Here is a 15,553-nt window from a genome sequence, read left to right as displayed (position 1 = left end):
TGTGGTCGTCAGCAAGATCCTGAAACGATGCTACGGAGGCACAGGGACTGGTAAGTATTCTTTGTTTACTAAGTTCTCAAAGAGCCCCCACCATAATTGTACTGACCTTTAGAATAAAGTATTGGGTCAATTATACTGCACAGTGAACACCATAAAAAAATTACAGAATTACTAATTTTATCTTATTTCATCTTCATTTCATCCCCAAAAAATGTACTTAAAAAAGATCAAAAAGTAATTTGTACCCATATTAGTACCAATAAAAACTATAGCTTGTCCCACAAAAAAAACACATACAACTGCATTAACAGAAAAATATAAAAATTTTATATAAAATTTATTATAAAAATCAGAAGATGGCGACACAAAGTTGTTGTTTTTTTTTTTAACACGGTTTTCTTAAGATTACAATTCATGACCTTTCCATGGGATAGATATGGGAGTCCGGCCACTATGACTCCGACTGATCATAAAAGGCTGCGATATTACAGATATTACTGAGAGTCAGCCGGGAAATATGAAATGCCATACATACATGATGTTTTTGTGTTTGGTGTCTTTTCAGGCATTTTGGCATTTTTGTGCTCCTTGCCAGTTTTGCAAAATGTCTTTATTTGTTTGGTGCTTTGTCAAGAAATACAAATGTCATGTCTATATGCATGTTGGCATTGATTTACCCAATTTTTCAATATAAATCCTGGAAGCACATGATGAAAGAATAACATGATTTGTAATGAACAAAATGCAGGGAATAAAACATAATAATAATAATAATAATAATAATAATAATAATAATAATAGTCTTTTAAGTTGAAACTTTGTTTCCTCATGCAGACCTACAAGGGGGATGCATAATGCAGCAGCGTCAAGCCAGCATCAAGACATGCAACAAGGAGGTTGGTGGGGAGAGCATAGAGGTCCACTCGCCTCCCAGGAATCTTTGCACTGTCCCACCGCAGCCACAAAATGATCACAGCACAGCCAAAAATTCATGGCAGTGGGCAGTTTACTTATCCCCTTCCCGAATCAGAATGTAACTGTACATCCTGATGCGGGAGGGGCGGTTCAGAAGGGGGCCGCGCAGCAACCCTGCTCTGAACCGCCACGAACTGTGGTGCTATCTGTAGCCCGGGACCGTGGCTAATAGCGGGCACTGTCTGATTGCTGTGCCTGCTAATTATACATTTAAATGCAGCTTTCAAAACTGACAGCTACATTTAAATGTACTATGTGCCCCTTTCACGAAGGTGAGATCCGCGCACTGACTCTCATCCTGGCTCGGCAATTGATTAATCTGGTCTGCTGCCGACCAGAGTAATACAGCAATAATCTAATCGATCATTGCTGTATTAAGATACTGCAGTGATCTCTATGGGAGATCACTGCTGTATTAATAAAATTCCCCTAGGGTGACTAAAGGTATGAAGTAAAAAGTAAAGTAAAGTATGAAATGTTTTTTTATTAATAACCCCCTCTCTTATAAAAGTTTGAATCACCCCCCTTTTCCCATATTATAAATTTTTTTTTTAAATAAACAAATATATTTGGTATCGCCACGTGCGTAATCGCCCAAACTATTCAATTTTCACATTTCTGATATCGCATGGTAAATGACGTAAAAAACAAAAACCCGCAAAAGTGCAGACAATAAAAGTTATATAAATTACATATCGTTGAAACCGTATTGACTTCAGGAACATACAAAACATGTTAGTTTTCCTATAGGAAGAATGGCGTAAACACCAAACCCCCCAAAATAAAAACAAATTTCTTTTTTATTTCCAAGTCTTTCATTGCAAAGTACAATTAGTGGCGCAAAAAAAAAAAAAAAAGGACTCATGTGGGTCTGTAGGTGAAAAAACCCAAGTGCTATGGCCTTTTAAACACAAGGAGGGCACGGAACACGAAAATGCAAAAACAAAAATTAGCCCAGTCCTAAAGGGGTTAAAGGTTGACCCAAGTAAAAAATATTTCTTTAGTGTCAGAAAATTATATAGATTTGTAGTTTACTTTTATTTAAAAATCTCTAGTCTTCCAGTACTTATCAACTACTGTATGTCCTGCAGGCTGCAGGAAGTATATTTTTTCACAGTGCTCTCTGCTGCCACCTCTGTTCATGACAAGAACTGTCCAAAGCAGTACTAAATCCTCATAGAAAACCTTTCCTGTCCTGTTCCTGTCCTGTCCTGTCATGGACAGAGGTGGCAGCAGAGAGCATTGTGTGAGACTGGGGAAAAAATACTACATTCTGTAGGGCATACAGCAGCTGATAAGAACTGAAAGACTTGAGATTTATAAATAGAAGTAAATTACATTACATAGTAAATTACATATCTGTATAACTTTCTCACACCAATTGATTTAAAAGAAAAATCCCCCGGATTTCCCCTTTAAGACGGGCCTGTAATACACTCGTCTAAGAAAATGTACTCCTTTGAGTTTAAAGTTAAAGAGGACAAATCTGTAGATCCTTAACACTAAAAACAATAACAAATTATACTGCAGGTTATTGTGCTGTACTCTTCTCTATTTTAGCCTTTTATCCAAGAATTTGAAGCAAAGTAGGGGGATTTACCTGCAAAACAGCATACAAAGCTGCATACACAGATACTGAATGATGGCACATGTAGTCGTTATAGTGGCGCTGTAGTCATGTACAATGCACTGGAATATGCCACAATTCTTTCTGCTATGTATTTAATATGAAACTGTAATGAAAAACTGTGTGCTTAAAAAATTGAGTATACAAACATAAAAAATATATATCTGACCATGTACCATTATAAATAACAAATATGTGCTGCAACCGTTTTGTATAAAAAAAAAAGTATTATTTTGGTTAATTTTTGCACAAGGCTTGACCAATTGTTGGGGCAGGCTCGAAGGAGGGTAATAGTGAGAAGTAAGGTATCAAAGACAAGTACAAAAACGAATGATGAAGCACTAATCTGAGAAGAAGGGAAGAGGCATGCATATGAAAAAGAAAACACAACAATAAAGCAGTCATTTTCTACGGACGTCGGACTCATCTCTATTGATTTTCATAACGCGCACGCTTGGGCCGAGACTTCTACGCCCGGGACTGTGTCCAGGAGTGGGACTTGCAGGGAGGGTTAAGTATGCCAGGCTCCCGGATGGGTCGGGCTGGCTCCACCACCTTAGCTCGGCTGACAGGTTCCCTTTAACAGATATCATACAGTGGGTGAATTGTACATGTATTAATACGGTAAATATAATCAGCATAAAATAACAAAAAGAAAAAAGGTCCCACCAGTATATGTCTCTATGATCACTGCCATTATCTCTAGGAGGTATTGCTGCCACCTAATTCATTATACTAGTATGAATGTCAAAAAGGCTAACACAGTTGTTTTTGCAATGGGCTGATTACTGATGCCTACACACAGTATACTATATATTTTAGGAAGAATAAATAGGTGTGCACATTTGCCCAGGTATGTTGCATGTAGATATTGTGGGTCGCCATAGCTGGCTTACTATAGATGCTCAGTTGATGGTAAATCTGGGCAGGTAGTTTTGCTATCTGGCAGAACATTTCTGGGAAACATTCACTTGGCCTGTGGGAACATTATCCTGCTGAAAAGCATCATTTGGAGACCCTGACATGAGAGGCAACACATGTGGTGGACGGAAATGGAAATGGTCTAGGCAGAGGCCAGGGTGTTCAATGAAGATGCCACCTGCAACTGTTGAACAGAAGTCCAATGTATTTGTGAATTGTGCACTCGCCTCTCCCCAACCACTTTTTTGATCACTGTGTATCTTTTCCTTTCTGTTTTAAGCTGATTCATCTTGAGCAAGTAGTGGACTGCAGCATTCAAGTTGCAGTTCACCACAAACCCCTTAAACGAAACTATTGTTGCATTTAAATGTCAGTGACAGGAGCTGTCCGATCACAATCTGATCGTGCACACTGCAGGGGTCCCAATCTTTTCCCTCACTGCAGAAGGTATAACACTCACCTTCCTGTTGTCCAATCGGCAGTCTGGTCATAGAGTTTGCCTCAGACCTCTATGTGCAATGGCATAACATTGAACAGTATGTATGTATGTATTGCCTTTTATAAAGCTTAGTAGGGGAAGCCATCTGATAAATAACATCCATTAGTAAGCTGGGGCTTAGTGTAAGCCCATGAGATGGCTAACAATAACCCCACATTAATACCCCAATTCCCCTGCCACAAGGGTACTTGGAAGATTCAGATACCAGTAGTCCCAGAGGGTAAAAAAATATGGCACTCCTAGTCTGGGTGGTAGCAGGCTGGTGTTATTAGACAAAAGGGACAAAATAAATAAAGAGTAGTAGATGCTTGGAACAAACTTCCAGCACATGTGGTAGGTAAATCTACAATAAGTGAACTTGAAGAGATTAAGGAATTAAGGGCAGACTAGGTGGTCTTTTTCTGCCAGCAATCTTCTATGTTTCTATTTATGGCCTTTTCACCCTAGTATTACTAGGCTTCTTCTGCTGTGTTTTTTTTTTTTTTTTTTTTAGGTGGCTGGTTATGGAGAAAGGGGAAAACTACACATTTTTTATTTTAAATATTTAAGAGCCAAGTAATACTAGTACCTGGCTCTTCCCAGTACCCCTGTGGCAGTGGGTACTGAGGTAATTATGTGAGGGTTTACAGGCTAACACTAACCCCCGACTTAGTATTGGCTGTCATCCATCAGGCTTCCACTACTAAGCCTGTAAAGTGCTTAATAAAACACAATATACACTAGAAAGCTTTTTTATTTAAATAAAAACACTCTCACTCCCCTCCTTGACTAATCCGCTGTTCATTGATGTAGCCCACTGAATCTGAAATTGTCCTCAGGATACTGATATCTTAAAAACAAAAGAGAAAAAAAAAAGAGAGAGAAAAAAAGGGAAATAGAGCAGAACACCATCATTTTGACAGATGTTCCCTTGTGGGGCTTAACTTAACCTCCTGGGGGCCAGACTGAAAAATTTTGGCCACCAGGGGGGGAAGTAAAGATGCATAGCACCCCCACTTAACCCCTTGGGTGTCAGACTGAGAGGGGAATTATACTTACCCTCCTGAGTCATGTCATCTTTGTTCAGCAGACCCAGCACACAGCACTAGATGTGTGCCTGACCAACTTTCGCAATCTTCGCTCAGCCAATCAGTGGCTTGAGGTGGGGTAGGCTTCAGCTGCTGATTGGCTGAGCAGAGATTGCAGGAGCCAGCCTGGCACACAGGAAGCTCTATGTGCCGCGATTTCAGAAAAAACAAGCCGTGACCCAAAAGGGTAGGTTTGAATCCCCTTAACCCCTTCGGGGTCACACTTTCCTCCATTTAATAGTCAAACACCAGACCCAAACATGGACTTCCGTAGTAAAGTCCATGTTCGGGTCCAGGTCCAGGAACCCAAACACACAGATTCGGGCATGGACCCGAGCTTTGCAGTTCAGGTTGGCTCACTTTAATTATAAGCAAAATCATCTCCTCTGCCTAGTGCCTGTGTCCTCACTCTTCAATATCTAGTGGTACTGTTTGTCAGTAAAGCTGACTCAATAAACACACCATTGGTTTATCAGACTAAGGTGGATGCTGCCTTCATTATATTCTGTCTGAATGTTGAAATGCTATATGTGTCTTCGGTGCATAAAACATACCTTTTATTTTGAGCCGTTCCATTTCAAAGCAGGTGAAGAATATTAAGCTTAAGGCGAAAATAAGTGCAACACAAGTGATTTACAGATTTCCTTATGTCATAAATCATGTTGAGTGTAATGTTGGCTCAATGCTATTTTGCAAAAATGACACCAATATTTATTGCATGATTAATGGTGAACGAATACAATAATTCCTTGGGGGTATGTGCTGGGACACCAAGGGTTCCAGAACGTAATAAGGCATTATCCATATTCTGATTTTGTGTAAAAAGAATAAACTCTATGTGCAAAATGATGAGCAAACATTTAACCCATGCATTTAGCTATGTTACCCAGAATTTTCCATTTTAACTTGTCATTTAACATTGAATCTATTCTCTCTTTATTAATTATTAATGCAAATCTATAAGCAACTAGTTACAGTATTTGAACTCATTGCTTGAAAGGTTGTAAACATGTTGCAAAGTCACAGTTGTTCAGCCTATAAAGAAGAAAAAGAATTGTGATATTAGTGGATTTGTCCCATTGGATAATTGTTGGAGCCAGACAGGGTGAAATATCTCGGAAACTGCTGATCTCCTAGTCTCTAGTGTACACAACATAGTGTCATAGTGGGAAAAAAAATCTTTTAAGTGCCAGGTCTAGGAACAAAAAAAACCTTTCTTGATGACAAAGGTCAGGGCATGGCCACACAGGTTACATCTGACAGGAAGGTGCCACTGGCTCGTAACCATATGCTACAACAGTAGGATGCAATAGAGTATCTTCGAACACACAGCACAGTCTATGGACTACAACAGCAGAAGCCTATGGTAGGTTCCACTGCTAAGATGAGGAAAAAAGACAGCTGAAGTCTTTGTGATCCATATTATATGTACTGCTAACAGATCTACGTCAACAGTTTAATATTATCAATATCTGTGTACTCCCTAAGAAACATTTTTTTTTCTGCAAATAATAACCCCTCCCTAAGGTCATATTCAGACAAGCATAACCTACATGCATTTTCACGCTCATGTTACAGCTGCAAAATACAGCCAGATCATGGTTCTCCTGACGTATATGAAAAGCATCATAGAGATTTATTATAAAGCTATTAGTTTGGATTATTACACTCATAGTCAGGTCTGGACATGGAATTCAGGCATTTCTTTACCCATGTCAGAAACTAGCCCTAAATTTACTAACTTGGTTTGATTACATCTAAAATAGCTACTGATTTCGTATACAGGACTACTTTATTTTTAAAGATAATCCTTTAACCCTAGCATCGGAGTACAGTCATTTTAACCAGTTCTGGCCTCCATTTTACCACTGATGCAGACAAACACAGGTAACATGCTGCTATTAGCTTTGAAAGTGACATTTAAACGGTTAAAGGGGTGTTCCTATCTGAGGTAGTTATGCTCTATTCACAGTATGCAGAGGATAGCACATAACAAAGAGGTCGCTGGCAGTCCTTCATGATCTCGAGAACGGTCTCCCCAAAATACTCTTTGAATAGAGTTGCGGGTCGCATTTGTGCTTTGCAGCTTCACTCAGTATGGAGCAGCAGAAGAGAGCTGGAAGCTGCATCATCCTATTTTAGGGGACAAAAACACCAGTATCCTAAAAAAAGTCGCTTAAAGTCAAAGTATGAAAACGACCTTTATCTTCAGTGCCCCATGTGCTATAGGGATGTATCAGCAGGTTAGATGCTTCTGAAAGGGATTGTACGGTAAGCAGAAAAGGTCTTACCTCTTTTGCAAACTTTAACACATTGTGCAGCACAGCAATATAGTCACAACATGATGTTTCGCCGAGTCAATCGCCATTTTCAAGAATTGATTTGCCGAAACTTTGTGTTGCGACTATATTGCTGTGTTGCACAATCTGTTTAACCCCTTAAGGGCCGGGCCTGAAATGGCCTTAAGGACCGGGCCAACTGTAACTTTTGCTTTTTCGTTTTTTCCTCCTCGCCTTCTAAGACCCATAACTCTTTCATTTTTCCACCTACTGGGCCATTTGGGGGCTCGTTTTTTTCAGGAGTAGGTTTACTTTGTAATAGTATCTTTTAATCAGCCCTAAAATGAATGACAGAACCCGCCAAATATCATTTATGGGGGGAATTTGGGTCAAAGAATGCGATTCCGCAAATTTTGGGGGGGTTCCATGTTTACGTAATGCACTTTACGGTAAAACTGGCATTTTTCCTTTATTCTATAGGTTGGTCTGAACACGGCGATATGCAGGTTTACTAGGTTTTCTATCATTTTACCATTTTTATTAGCAGTAAAAACATTTTTTTTGCAAATAGCCATATTTAAAATGGCCCTATTGTAACTCCTATAGCGCTTTTATTTTTTCACCTATTGGGTCACATGGGGTGTCGTTTTTTGCATCATTATCTCTAGTTTTTATTAATAAATTTTTTTTTTAGATCAAACGTATTGATCGCTTTTTATTAATTTTTTTATACATAAAATGTCATTTAAGAAAAGCAATCTCTGGGGTTTTTTTACCGCTTTTTGTTAACGCTGTTCACTGTGCCGGAATAGTATTGTTTTATTTTAATAGATCGGGCGATTACGCATGCTACGGTATATAATATGTTAATTAACTTTATTACTTTCTATGTGTTTAGTGTATGAAATGGGAAGGGGGGGTGATTTTCACTTTTATTGGGGGAGGGGTTTAGGGGCATTTTGTAAAATATTTATTTATTTATTTACCCTTTTATAGTTCCTTAGGGAACTATCACATACATATATTGGATCAGTAACACTGATCCCTGCTATGCCAGGCTGGCTGTGGCAGGCTGAATCAGAGCACCGATCCGAGGACTGCACGGAGTTAAGGAGAAGACCTCCGGCAGTCAGGGAATGCAATCGGGACCCCTGCGGGTCCTGATCGCTAAGTGACCAGAGATGCTCCGGTTACTTATACTTAAACGCTGCGGTCGCGGCACGATTGCGGCATTTAAGCGGTTAATGGCGGGCGGGCGGCCTGCGGTCCTTAAGGGGTTAAGTTTGCACATTGATGGAATAAACACTTTTTGTTGAATTCAAGTGAAGTGCTGCAAAGTATCTATTGGGTAGATAGATAGATAGATAGATAGATAGATAGATAGATAGATAGATAGATAGATAGATAGATAGATACCTTATCCAGCTACCACCCCATCTTACTTCTCCCCTTTGCCTCAAAACCCCTGGAACAACATGTCTACCATGAACTATTCTCCCACTTTTCATCAAGCTCGCTTTTTGAATCTCTGCAATCAGGCTTCCGCCCCCACCACTCCACAAAAACTTCCCTCACCAAAGTGGCTAATGACCTGCTTGCTGCCAAAGCATTACACCAATACTCTGTGCTGCTTCTCCTTGACCTATCTTCTGTCTTTGACACAGTTGACCATTTTCTCCTCCTACAAATTCTTTCATCCCTTGGCTTCACTTGCTCAGACCTCTCCTGGATCTCCTCTTACCTCTCCAACTGCACTTTTAGTGTCTCCTACACCACCCCCTCTCCTCATCCCCTCACTGTTGGTGTGCCCAAGGCCTCTCCTTTTCTCCATCTATACCCCTGGCCTGGGACACATGATAGAATGCCACAGCTTCAGGTACCACCTCTACGCTGATGATACTCAGATCTACCTCTCCGATCCGTTTGTCACCTCTTTGCTATCCAGGATTCAAGAGTGTCCATCAGCTATATCTTCCTTCTTCTCCTTCCGCTTTCTAAAGCTCAACATGGGCAAAACAGAACTAATAATCTTTCCCCCGTCTTGCTGCCGTCTAATCTATCAATCAGTGTCAATGGCTGCACTCTGTCCCCTTTCCCCCAAGTCCGCTGCCTTGGGGTCTCCTTTGACTCTACCCTGTCTTTTAAACCACACATTCAGGCCCTGACCACCTCCTGCCGCCTTCACCTCAAAAACATTTCCAGAATCTGCTCTTTTCTCACCCCTAACTCCACAAAACTGCTGGTACAGGCTCTCATTATCTCCCGCTTGGACTACTGTAACATCCTCCTCTCTGGCCTTCCATCTAACTTCCTTTCTCTCCGCCAGTCTATCCTTAACTCTGCTGCCCAACTTATCTACCTCTCTTCACCTCTGCCTCTCCCCTCTGCCAGTTTCTTCACTGGCTCCCCATTGCCCAACGTATTCCTTTTCAATTGTTGACCATGATGTACAAGGCCATCCACAACCTATCCCCCCTGTACATCTCTCACCTGATATGCCGCTACCGTCCCTCACGCAACCTCTGATCCTCCAGTGACCTCATTGTGCTGCCCCTTTGTTTCTACCTCACACAACCGCCTACAAGACTTTGCCTGAGCCTCCCCTATACTCTGGAACTAGCTACCCTGACACATTCAGCTCTCATCCACCATCAAGTCCTTCAAAATCAACCTGAAAACCCAGCTCTTCAAGGGTCCTCTTTCCCCATGTACCAGTTTGCCATGTGCCTTCATGTAACGTGTTTTTGATCTTGTAATATTCCTGTTTGTTACCCTTATCGCTTGTATAGCGCTCTGGAATTAAGGGAGCCTTAAAAATAAATAATTATAATGATAGATAGATAGATAGATAGATAGATAGATAGATAGATATTCACACCATTGACAGTAGATGATCGTCACAAGCACCTTACCCCATCCACACTAATTCATGCGCAGGTCACAGAGCATGCTTATACTGCTCCCTCATAGAAGCCACTGAACATTTCCAGTCAATTGTATTCAATGGTTAATGTGGGTGCTCCAAAGTATTTTTCTAAGCGCTGTTAACAGCAGGTCAGGTGATCATATTCAGAAAACAAAACAAAAACAAAAGTCTGCTGTCAAAAAATAGAAACAGGCAATATACATCAGTTTTTGGTTTAGGGTATGTTCACACACTGTATTTTGTTTTATTTTTTTTTATAAAGAATGGCCCCTGTTTGCAATGAAAACCTTTCTTTTCACGCTGGAAAGCATTGCATCAAAATCCGTGCGCACGCTGCATTGACAACGGCTATTGTTTCCCCTACGGCCGCACATATAATTGACATGTCACTATTTGCGGCCTTTAATGCAGGAACTTCAGCTGTTGTTACCGCTCTGTCCACACAATGTATGGAAATTCTGACGATCATACATTGCATGGACTGCAATGGTTGATTGGATTGAAGGCACACCCAAATGTTCCCGCATTCCAAATAAAATAAAATTTGTTCCTGTGGCCAATATGGTAATTGGCCACCGGAACAAGTCAAACAGCGGCCTTTGTTTGACAAGGCAAATGTTGTTTATACATTTTCTGAACAAAGTGTAACTGTCTTTTAAATGTCACTTTGCAGAAATCAATAAGGATTTCTTTGTCCATTATGGTCTGTGGAGGGGTTAAGGGGGATGAGTAAGCACATAGAGGAGAAAAGGCAGTGCTGCACAGCACAACATCCTGCAATCTTATCTCACCAAATTACCAGACCATCACTGACCAGTCTGACCTGTGTCTCCAGCTTTTTATGTGCCCAGACAGTCTCCAAACTGCAGGGCTGCTTGTCTACTCTTTCTCCTCACTCATCCCCCTCAGACCCCTCCTCCTCTATAGAATATAATGGACTCAGCAAACCTGTCTTCCCTTTGCTCCTCTGTAATGTACAGAATTTTGCCTGATAATGCACAGGTAAGACGGGAGGGGGGAGGCTGCAAAACAGCTGTTTGAGTACAGAAATAGTTTTTTTGCCTACTAAAACCTATTACAGAGTTTCTTAAAATCGCTTGTACAGTTATACTTTAATTTTGAAAAAAAAAATAAAAATATTTATATATATATATATATATATATATATATATATATATATATATATATATTAGACACATTTCTCAAAGATTTGTATGTACTAGTGCTGGCATCATCAGCTTTATATGTTTTATGTAAACATTTTTGTTGGGTTCTTGTAAAAATAAATGAAAAAGAAGGATTATTAAAGCCCATCCAAAATGACTTGTTTTACTGATGGTTCCTGGCTTACATATGCTGTGTTCATAATCTTGGTGTGGTGCCATATTTGTTAAACAGCATGAAAATATTCATAAAGCGATAATGATTCCTTCAGTGTATGCAAAACTAGCTTTTAAGCAGAGATTTACGGCTGTGCTGCAGTACCCATTCTATTTACAATAAATCTACCGGAGTAAAAGAAAAAACAACACCAATAAAAGAGATAAAGATGACACAATTACTCTCTCTCTGATTGTTTTCTCTAAATGATATGGATTTTTAGGAGAAATCACTAAGATAAATACTGCATAAATAATTAGCGATTTGTTAAAATTTTTTCCAAAGAGGTGCCCGAAACCATGTACAACATGTAAACCTGAAAGTGATTATGATTATAGTCTATCACTATAGTCCATTGTAATATATTATGGTTATGAAGACAATTAAGACTGTAATGCAAATGTAGATACAATGATCCGCCAGACTGGTGACAGGATAATAGCTTTACTTAAATGAACCGACTAAAGCTGGACGTACTTTTTGGAAAGCTGTTGGCTCAACAGACCAATGGCTATTCCTTGGCTAGTTGTGCTTGTGTTCTGCATGAGAATAGGGCACTAGTAATCTTTTGACGGACATTTATCTTCCGTGATATTAAAAGAATGAAAGATATGTAAATCCAAAAGCTTGATCCTTCTCCTCTCGGAAATCTTATATGGAAAAAGTTGAGACATCCATTTACACATTACATGGTTGGCTGGTCTTTCCAAAATCAGTAGGTTCTTCCATGGTTAGGCTATGTTCACACATAGTATTTCCATCAATGGTTAGGCCAGTATTTTTTCAACCAAAACCAGGAGTAGATTGAAAACATAGCAACTGTACCATTGTAATTTCTGTTTCTGCAACTGTTTCCATTAGAATTTCAGTTATCTCAGTTCTCACTCTTGATTGTGGCTAAAAATACTGACCAAAGTATGATGTGTGAACATAGCCTATATGTATACCTAGCATTAAGGCTTTTATTCATAATGATGACATGACAAATACAATGGGTTTGTTTTTGAGATACAAACAGACTGTGACCCGTCAACCTATCTTGGTGTCCGTCAGGTTTCCATTATTTTTGTCATAATATGTAATGGAATCTTTAATGGAAACAGTATACCTAAAGGTTAACAGAGACGAAGCCAACAGCAGATATTTGGGCTAGTTTTAATGTCATCTTTGGATTCATTGGCATTAATCACTTTATACTAATTTGTGTATGAAAGATGCATGTACCTATGCATAACCTGCTGATATTTCCCCATAGCTCACAGGCAGCAAGTGAGGAACAAGGACAGGTCGGAGCTCACTTACTTCTGGAGATCGCCCCATGTAATAGGGGCTTAAGTTTCTTTTTTTTTCAGTACTTCAGACTAGGGATGAGCGAACCGAATCGTTACGAACCAGATTCGTTACGAACTTTGCAAAAGGTTTGTGACGAAGTTCGTTAAAACCGCAACGGCGTCGCAAAACTGTATTGTTTTCACAGAATGGAAAGGGATATAAGGAATTATTACTCCTATAATCCCTTTTATCCTTTTATTATGTGAATATCAAGGTGTGTGACGTCACTACAGGAACAGGAAGTGCCTGAGCGTCCATGCTCTTTCTCATTGTGTGTCTAGACTGCAGAGAGAGAGAGGAGCTCCGTGCTAGTTAGGGAGGGAAAGCACATAGATAGATAGGCAAACAAGTAGATATTTACAGGGATGTAGAGAGAGGGAGAGAGAGAAAGGCAGAGATAGGAAGTAAAAAACTTGTGATATTCAGAAAATAGTCAAACACTGATATATCACAAAATATCTTTATTACTTGCTCGAAAAAGTATAAAGCACAGGATAGTGGTTGGGGGGGGGGCAGAGGCTGTGTGACCACTAATCACAATCATTTATGCCAACAACAACCTTAGTATAAGGCCCCGTTCCCACTGAGCAAAGCTAGCGGAATTCCGCGACGGAATTGTCCGCCGCGGAATGCCGTTAGCCTCCCGCTCATAATGGGACTCTATGGGAGGCGCGCGCTCCTGCCCTGTCCGCGCTGAAGAATGAACATGTTCATTCTTCAGCGCGTATAGAGCAGCAGCGCGCGCCTCCCATAGACTCCCATTATGAGCGGGAGGCTAACGGCATTCCGCGGCGGACAATTCCGTCGCGGAATTCCGCTAGCTTTGCTCAGTGGGAACGGGGCCTAAGAGGGAGTGCAGGCAGGACGCCCACAATTTATTCTTTAACGTCAAGCCAGATGTTCGTCTCCCTGCCCAGGCTCAACAGGGCCCTCTTGGCCTCTTGGTGGTGGAGTCATGGTGCTTGCCTCCATTAGATGAGGTTCTTAATTCTCTTCATCCGATGAGGCCTCTGCTGTTTGTTGAGCTTCTTCATCTTTACTGACAAATGAACAGTGGACAAAATCTGTTATTACAAACATGTTAGCAACATTGTAACAATTCTCAAGAACCAATATGCATCCAATGCAGGATTTTACTTAGGCTTTTTGTGTCCTTTTTTATCCAGTATGTCCAATGTGTTGGCCTGGGTTTTGCAAATGTCCCTTTAACTGCAAGCACTCCTGACCTGAGCTAGCAGTTATGTAGTTATGACTTCACTTGACCGTTTAGTGGTCGGTCGGGGGGGGGGGGGGGGCAATCAAAAGTTTGCTATGGGGCCCAGCCACTTCTAGTTACGCCCCTGGTGTTAGCCTTACCTTTGCGCATAATCTAGACTATTGATCAACATTCTCACACTGCTCCCCAAAAATGATGCTCAGGGAAAATAATATGTCTGCAAAGATTTATTAGTAATTTATTCTCACATCTTGCGCTTATTAGCCCTTGGCTCCCTAAAAATCTCACTTGAGAAATGAATGGGACATTGTTAGGTCATATGTAATCATTGAGGCACATTTGTCTCCATTTATCCTGTCCGTGCTTTGTAGCTAAATCGAACTCCAGTTAGGTCTTACATCATCGACTTATTAAACAATTTTCAGTATCCAGTTAGGGCACGCTGCATTTATAAAGAATATTGAGTGTACAGCAGGGGGAGCATTATTGTTAGTAACTTTATTATTATCCAGTTCCAGAAATATATAGGTCCCCCTGCAGGAAGCTCGATGTATATAATCTCTGTGTACGTAACACATGTCTATATGTCTGCACACATAACAGACTGAACTAATACTGACATCATCTGATCCTAGCATGGACAGATGCAATTAAGACACACACCGTCTGCTGGCATTCAAAATGAAACGCAGGATTGGGGCAAAATGCAAAGAGCCGAGTTCTTCTTGTGAGGCCCCACGCCTCATCAGCTGCCGTCACTCCCTGATGAATCTGTCCCTCACACTGGACCACCTGGTCTCCACATGTTTGGCTGAAAGCAAAAAACGTACAGACATTAGTAATATATGAGCGTCAGGTGACCATAACAGTAGAGTTTCTTGTTTGACATAGTGGGTAAATAACTTACCAATGATCAACTTCTGTAATCTACTATGCTTGTCCCAATCTGGGTACACAATCCGGGCAACCTCCCTCCATGAGGCACTCCGCCTTAGCCGGCTTGTGTACCCAGACGCAGGGCCGTCCCATAGCAGTGGCCGAGCATAGACCTTAATAAAAAGATAAATAAATAATATAAACCTCTTGCAAACAATGCTCGCTTGGTAAAGTAATAGCTAGTCGAGGCTTTTTCCTTGCTAGGGTACAAACACACACACCGTATACGCAGCAGATACGCAGCAAATACGCAGCAGATCTGCAGCAGATTTGGTGGTGCAGATTTGATGCTGTGTTCAGTTATTTAGATCTAATCTGCTGCGTATTTGTTGTGTATTTGCTGCGTATCGCAGCAGTAAATAGGCTGCGTATACGGTGTGTGTGTTTGTACCCTT

Source organism: Dendropsophus ebraccatus, chromosome 3 (assembly GCF_027789765.1).
Source record: "Dendropsophus ebraccatus isolate aDenEbr1 chromosome 3, aDenEbr1.pat, whole genome shotgun sequence".
NCBI lineage: Eukaryota > Metazoa > Chordata > Amphibia > Anura > Hylidae > Dendropsophus > Dendropsophus ebraccatus.
Note: the sequence above shows the minus strand (reverse complement) of the source record.